General features: G+C 43.4%; 1 protein-coding gene across 1 annotated transcript in view; it reads right to left on the bottom strand.

Moving 5' to 3' along the window:
* Positions 1-7,964, bottom strand: part of CFAP61 (cilia and flagella associated protein 61) — a 250,115-nt gene that overhangs the window by 181,760 nt on the left and 60,391 nt on the right. The gene's annotated exons all lie outside the window — the stretch shown is intronic.

Raw genomic sequence — 7,964 nt, 5'->3', positions numbered from 1 at the left:
AGACACAGGAGGGACCTTAGGCTTGCAGGAGGCCCCAGACACTGGGCTGCCGGCGTGCCCTGCTGCCCCATCTTCCCGTTTCTAAGCATCACAGTAGACGGGATGGGGCCAGAGGCTGCGACCCTCTCTGTGCCCCCCCTCTCACACTGCGTCTGGTTCCTCCAGCAGCAGCCAGAGTCAACGGGTCCTGCAGATTACCTCTAGACCCCGCACACGCACTGGCTCACACCCTACACACTGCTTCGGGCAAAGACGCAGACGAATGAAATAGAATGAAATTCTAAGTAAGAGAAAAGTCAGATGCCCAGAGAGGTGGAAGGGGAGAGATGAAGAGGTATGTGATGTTGAAGTTACCACGAGAGAATGTCACCCCGGCAGAGTGAGAAGCTCTTCTACGTGGAGAGCAAGTGACAGGAGAGAGGACAAGGGACTCAGAATCCCTGCTGTGAAGAAAGATGCTTTGGGGACAATGAACCCTAGCGTGTCCCTAGCACCTGGAAACACCCTGCTCCCTGCAGAACTTTCCAGTCATCTGTACAGCATTTCCAGTGTTCTCAGGCTGGCAAGAATAGAGGGCTATTTAGGTGAATTTAGCTTGTTGTGGTGATACAACTTGTGTGCAGTAGAGTCCACATGAATCTCTACGTGTATCGATTCCCATGTAACAATCACTTAAATGAATACTAAGAGATTTCCAGAGCCCAGAGATTTCCCTCACCTGCTGCCCAGCCAACACACCCCTTAAAAGTAGCGGCTGGAGCTACCCACTCCAGTATTCTTGCCTAGAGAATTCCATGGACTATATGGTCCATGGGGTTGCAAAGAATCAGACATGACTGAGCAACTTGCACTTTCACACACACACACACATATATATTGTTTGTTGTTGTTTAGTCACTCGGTTGTGTCTGACTCTTTGCAACCTGATGGACTGTAGCCCACCAAGCTCCCCTGTCATGGGATTCTCCAGGCAAAAATACTGGAGTGGGCTGCCATTCCCTTCTCCAGGGTATCTTCCCCACCCACAAATCGAACCCGGATCTCCTGCATTGCGGGAGGACTCTTTACTACCTGAGCCACCAAGGAAGCCCATTTTAATTAGGACAAAATTACTAAAAAGCCAGAAATTTCAGGGACTGGATTAGATCTGCAGTCAACAATTAATCCTGGAGCTCTCACTGTCTGACAGGCTAATGCTCACAAGACAATTGCCAATGACAACGACTAATTGTCTGGGCTCAAGTGTCATGGGTGCTGCCGCTTATTCCGAAGCAGCTGCCGTGCTCGTCCCCAGAGGTGGCTGCATTTCAGAACTGGGCGAGGTGAGGCCACGTCTCTCCTTCCCGTGTCTCTGGGGTTTTGTGGGGTTTAATTAGTTAATGTGCTTAATGTGCCCTGAGATCCTCAGACGTGAGGTGCTGTCCCGGGGAAAGTCAGGCAGTGGTTTTATATGACACGCAGCTAGAAACACAACTGAGGCTGCAAATTTAATTGTTATTCTATTTGCTTACATCACCTAAGTAGCTTGGAAGTCACGAACCAGGGCTTTATTCTAGGGGGAGGGAAGGTACCGTTTGCTGGCACTTTCTCTCTGAGTGGGACTGAGAAGGGGCTATCTGAAGAGGGGTTACCATGATATGAATAAAACATCACATTATCATCCCAAGGGACAGTACCCACTATTGCATTCCTAACTTTGTATTCTTTTTCTTAAAGAGACTTCCCGAACTGTATAAACCCGAGGTCCCACCAGACCTGGTTCTGCCCTGCTCTTTATCTAACAGGAAAAATACGTGAAAGTAACTCCATCGTGTCCGACTCTTTGCGACCCCATGGATTATACAGTCCATAGAATTCTCCAGGCCAGAATACTGGAGTGGGTAGCCTTTCCCTTCTCCAGGGTATCTTCCCAACCCAGGGATTGAACCCAGGCCTCCTGCACTGCAGGTGGAGTCTTTACCAGCTGAGCCCCTAGGGAAGCCCAAGAATCCTGGAGTGGATAGCCTATCACTTCTCCAGTGGATCTTCCTGACTCAGGAATCGAATTGGGGTCTCCTGAATTGTAGGTGGATTCTTTACCAACTGAGCTATCAGGGAAGTCCTTTATGTAACAGGAAAAATACATAGGGAAAGTTAAATAATACATTTTGAAGGCTTTGGGAAAAAGTAACAGTATACAATTTGGTGGTTTTTAACTTAAAAAAAATAATAATCAAAAATCCTACAAGATTTTTCTTTTTGTGAAATGAAATAAAGTGATTCTAAAAGTCAACAAAATTTTAAGGAATAAGAAAAAAGAGTCGAAATTTTCTAACGAATATTAAGACATATTATAAAGCCATAGTTATTAAAACAGCAGGTTATTGGGAGCAGGAACAGAACAGAATGGAATCCAAAAAAGAGCCTAAACGTTCATATACGGTAAAGGTAGCATTGGTGGGGAAGAATAAACAATACAATAAACAGTGCTAATCAAATGGGAAAAGAATTAATTTGGGTTCCTATTTCATATAATACACAAAGATCATTCACAGATACAATAACAGCTTAAAGTTTTTTGTAATACTTTTAAATTTTGAGAAGAAAATATAAGAGAATCTCTCTATTATTTTAGGGATGGACAAATCTTTCCTTTTAAATGTAGAAGTCAGAAGTCATAAAAGAAAAATATTGACATACTTGACCCCATCACAATTTAAAAGTTTTATCAAAAGAACCCTAAAGTGTTTCTTAAATAAGTAGATACACAGAGGAAATATTTGCAACACACATAATACACCAAGAACTGAAGTCTAGGGGAAGAGAAAAAACCAATAGGCAAAGAAAATGAATGGACAGGAGATGCAAATGACCAATAAACACATAAAACGTGTCCAACCTCAATAACAGTCAGAGAAATGAAGTTTAAACAATGATATCTCCTTTCACAGCTATCATACTGGCAAAAGTTAAACGTGCCAACAAATCCTGGAGAACTAGGAGAGGCTCGGGAGGAAGGCCACTGTTGTGGCCATGCTTGGTATATTTCCAAGCCGGCGAGAGCAATTCTGGGAACACAGCCTGTAAAAACGCTCGCAAGGGGCCCAAGACGACGTGTGCGAGAATACTTACTGCAGCATGCTTTGCAATATGAAATAGTGGAAACAATTTGCGTCCATCTGAGGACAAGTGTGGCACATTTCATAGAGTGAAATCCTATTCAAAAGATAAAAGGAGCGTCCCAGACCTAAGCTTATCGACATTATTAGATCTCAAAGAGCTGAGTGAAGAAGCAAATTTCAGAACTTCGCAAACCCAAAAGGTGCCATTTATGTAAAAAAAACACTGCCACGAAATGGTAGAATTTTTTCCGATGAACACAAGGACTTCATATGAAAGTATAAAAAGAAGTCTGGATGGATGCCTACTAACGTTATAACAATGGCCATTTCTGGGAATTGAGAGGGAGAACCAGGCTGGGACATTGATCCAAGGGAATTCAACTCTAACTGCATTATCCTAACTTTTTAAAGGAGGAGAGTTTCATGCATTAACTCAATTAAGATCTTCCCAAAAATGTCTAATTATAAGAGTAATTTCATTTCAGAATATTACAAAACGGTTATTTTGTTTAGTATTTTAATATTATGGCTGATTTCAGAAAAGACTGACAAATGAATTTAAGCCCTCACCTTTAAGAAGAGGAAAACTTAAAGGTTCAAGTTAAAACATTCATTCAACTGAAGTTGAGTGGAGAATGAGGAGTTGCAGTCACATGAGGTACCCATCAGTACGCAAAATCCAGACAGAGGTAGTCCTCACTCTAAGAGGCTCACAAGTGATCAGGTAGGTGGGTGTGCGTGCACACACTCACAACCCCCCCACATACACTCCCAACTACCTTGCAGTATGCAAGTTGCTAAAGCAGAGGTATGAACAAAGCATATTGTTCACTTATTTATTCATTCATTCATTTAAAATTTTATATTTTATACCTACCACCTGGTGCACATTAACAAACTAGGCGTTGAAGATTCAGCAGCGAATGAGACTAACTTGCCCTTCCAAATAAAGTCAGTAAGAGAAGAAGAAATACTAAGATGTGCTAGATGGTGTGTAGAAAACAAGGGCCTGGGAGCTGCTTCAGTTTGAGCAATGTCCTATTGTGTAGGTAAAGTGAAAGAGAAAGTGTTAGTGTCTCAGCTGTGTCCGACTTTTTGTGACCCCATGGACTGGTAGTCCACCACGCTCCTCTATCCGTGGGATTCTCCAGGCAAGAATACTGGAGTGGGTTGCAATTCCCTTCTCCGGGGGATCTTCCCAATCCAGGAATCGAACCCAGGTCTCCTGCATTGCAGGTGGACTCTTTACTATCTGAGCCATCAGGGAAGCCCATTGGACGTGTAAACTGAGATCTAAAGGATAATAAGCAGCCTCAAGACAGTAAGAAGATGGAGACGAGCAGACAATGCGTTCGCGGACTGCTGAAGAATGAGGGTGTCCTTACTTCCTGACCTGTTTCCTTCCTTGCTTTGCTTCCAGCCCTTTGGTCTTCTTTATAATTGTGTTAGTTTCCTGTGGCTACTGTGACAAATGTCCACTCACATGGTGGCTTAAAACAACAGAAATGTATTCTTCCAGAGTTCTGGAAGCCAGAAATCCAAAATCAGTATATCTGGGCAGAAGTCAAGGTGTTAGCAGGGCCAGGCTCCCTCTTTCAGGATAAATCTCATCTCCAGATCCTTCATCACATTGAGGAAGACCTTTTACCAAAATGAAGGTAGCATTTACTCATTCCAGGGGTTAGGGTGAGAACGTCCTTTGGGAGGTCACCTTTCCATCCAACCTCAGAAGCACCTGTTGCTGCCTGGATGCTCTGTATCCACTCAAGGGCTTTCCAGGAAGGTCAGACTGAACTTGTCCAAATCAGAAGTCACAGCGTCTCCAGCAAATGATTCATTCACGCTTTTTATTTCCATCTGGCAAGATGGTTCCACCATCCACCTGGATTCTGAACACACCCTTGAGGCTTCCCTCTTCCACAACCCTCCTTCCCCATATGCAGTAAAATATCAGGTTCCATTAATTCTCCAAAATATCTCCCAAGTTCATTTGCAGTCAACGGCTCTGGTTCAGCCCTTCTCATCTCTTTGCTGCACACTCTAGTGGCCCCTGGGGAACGCTTCCTGATAACTAGAAGTTGATGGTGTGTCCCTTTCTAGTTCAACATTCCCAGGCTGCTCATCAGATATGCCATGATTAAGAAGAATCTAGATTCTTTGCTTCACCTCCCTCTGTCTTCTGTCCTACTTCCTCCCTCCTGCTGCCCCCTCCCTTCCTGCTCCAACAACACTGAGCAGGTGCTCTTCCCCTCACATGCCCTGGTCTCTAACACCTCCTTGTTTTTGCCCATACACAATGTCTTTCCTCCATCGAAAATCTTTCTGCTTCTTCATCTACAAAGCTCCAATTTGTTTTTGAAGTTCTGATTCAAAAGCTTTCTTTCTATGAAGTCCTATATTGATGTTCCCAAGATGACTTAGGTGTAATTCTGCTGGGATCTCAACACAATTTTCTCTCCTTCAAAACAATTCTCTGGTTGTAAATTCATTTGTCTTGCATGTTTATCCTACCATTAGGCCATGTGGGGCTCACCACATACTGGATCCGGCTCCCAAAGACTAGTATATGGGATATACTCCATATTGGCTGAGTGACTGGCAGGAAGCTGAGGATAAAGTCCATACAAAGGAAAACACTCGGCAAACCACATGAGAGCAGGACAAAGAGCTTTTCCATATTTTTCAAGGACACTCTTCCTTTCTGGACTGCAGGGCAGCCTCCAAGCCATATAGCATGATGAACTTGAGCTCACTGTCTTGATATGAGACTATAGGTTTTAGCCTCACACAGGCTAAATTGGAGTTTGTGTCTCTGGAGGACAGGAGAAAGAAGGTCATGACAAAAATCACCAGCCTTATCTTCTTCTGTGAGCGTGGGCTGTAGTCATGATGCTCATTTTTCATCCTTACTCTGTTCAGGCCCTTTGTCATGTAGTGTCCTCCACTCTGATTCTGAGCTCAGCCTGGGATCTGCTTTGGATAAGTGACGTGTGTTAGTGCAATGCCCAGACCTCAAGAGGCTTTGTGTGTTTCCACTTGATCTCTGGTGCCTCTGCCATTACCATGATAACATGTCCTACCCAGCCTGCGAGAGGCACACGAAGTGGACCCAAGGCCAGCCTAGATCTGCCAACAGGCAAGCAACCCCAAGACAGGTGGGAAGACCCAGCCACAGTCAGTAGAGCTGTGTAGCTGACCCCAGCTGTGTGAGTGTAGGACACTGCTGTGCTTCTGTAGTTGTTTGTTAGGAGCATTCTTGTGGTAATGGACTATTGATACAGTCATAAAACATAATACAGAGAATCAACTCAATCTTGAACCTGGTTCTTTGAAAAATAAAATTGACACTGGTGAGATTAAGAAAGGAAAAGACATACAAGAAAAATACCAGGAATAAAGCATAGAAACATGGGGAACATCTATAAAGTACGACAGTAGATATAAACCCATAAGAAAATAAAGTGAACTAAATACTAAAACTAAAAGACAGCAGCTGTTACACTAGATAAAAACAACAACCAAATTTATGCTGTTTACAAAAGACACACCTAACATGTAAGAAAACAGGAAGAATGAAGATAAAATAATGCAAAGAGATATGGCATGCCTATATGAGCTAAAGAAAGCAAGCGTGGCCACATTAAAATCAGAAAAAGTAGACTTTAAGGCAAAAACCTTTCACCAGAGATAAAGAAGGACACTTCATAACTGATGTTTTTAAGTTCAAGGAAGACATGACTTAAAAATCATGTACCTAATAGCATAGACTCAAAATACACAGTGAAACAATGATCAGATCGGATCAGTCACTCAGTCGTGTCTGCCTCTTTGAGACCCCATGAATCGCAGCACACCAGGCCTCCCTGTCCATCACCAACTCCCAGAGTTTACTGAGACTCACGTCCATCGAGTCAGTGATGCCATCCAGCCATCTCATCCTCTGTCGTCCCCTTCTCCTCCTGCCCCCAATCCCTCCCAGCATCAGAGTGTTTTCCAATGAGTCAACTCTTCGCATGAGGTGGCCAAAGTACTGGAGTTTCAACTTTAGCATCATTCCTTCCAAAGAAATCCCAGGGCTGATCTCCTTCAGAATGGACTGGTTGGATCTCCTTGCAGTCCAAGGGACTCTCAAGAGTCTTCTCCAACACCACAGTTCAAAAGCATCAATTCTTCGGCACTCAGCCTTCTTCACAGTCCAACTCTCACATCCATACATGACCACAGGAAAAACCATAGCCTTGACTAGACAAACCTTTGTTGGCAAAGTAATGTCTCTGCTTTTGAATATGCTATCTAGGTTGGTCATAACTTTCCTTCCAAGGAGTAAGCGTCTTTTAATTTCATGGCTACAGTCACCATTGGCAGTGATTTTGGAGCCCAGAAAAATAAAGTCTGACACTGTTTCCCCTGTTTCCCCATCTTTTTCCCATGAAGTGGTGGGACCGGATGCCATGATCTTCGTTTTCTGAATGTTAAGCTTTAAGCCAACTTTTTCACTCTCTACTTTCACCTTCATCAAGAGGCTTTTGAGTTCCTCTTCACTTTCTGCCATAAGGGTGGTGTCATCTGCATATCTGAGGTTATTTTTTTTTGAGGTTATTGATATTTCTCCCGGCAATCTTGATTCCTGTTTCTGTTTCTTCTAGTCCAGCATTTCTCATTATGTACTCTGCATTTAAGTTAAATAAACAGGGTGACAATATACAGCCTTGACGAACTCCTTTTCCTATTTGGAACCAGTCTGTTGTTCCATGTCCAGTTCTAACTGTTGCTTCCTGACCTGCATACAAATTTCTCAAGAGGCAGATCAGGTGGTCTGGTATTCTCATCTCTTTCAGAATTTTCCACAGTTTATTGTCTGGT

This window comes from Bison bison, unplaced genomic scaffold, assembly GCF_000754665.1.
Source record: "Bison bison bison isolate TAMUID 2011002044 unplaced genomic scaffold, Bison_UMD1.0 scf7180017864063, whole genome shotgun sequence".
NCBI lineage: Eukaryota > Metazoa > Chordata > Mammalia > Artiodactyla > Bovidae > Bison > Bison bison.
Note: the sequence above shows the minus strand (reverse complement) of the source record. Positions and strands in the feature narration are given on the sequence as shown.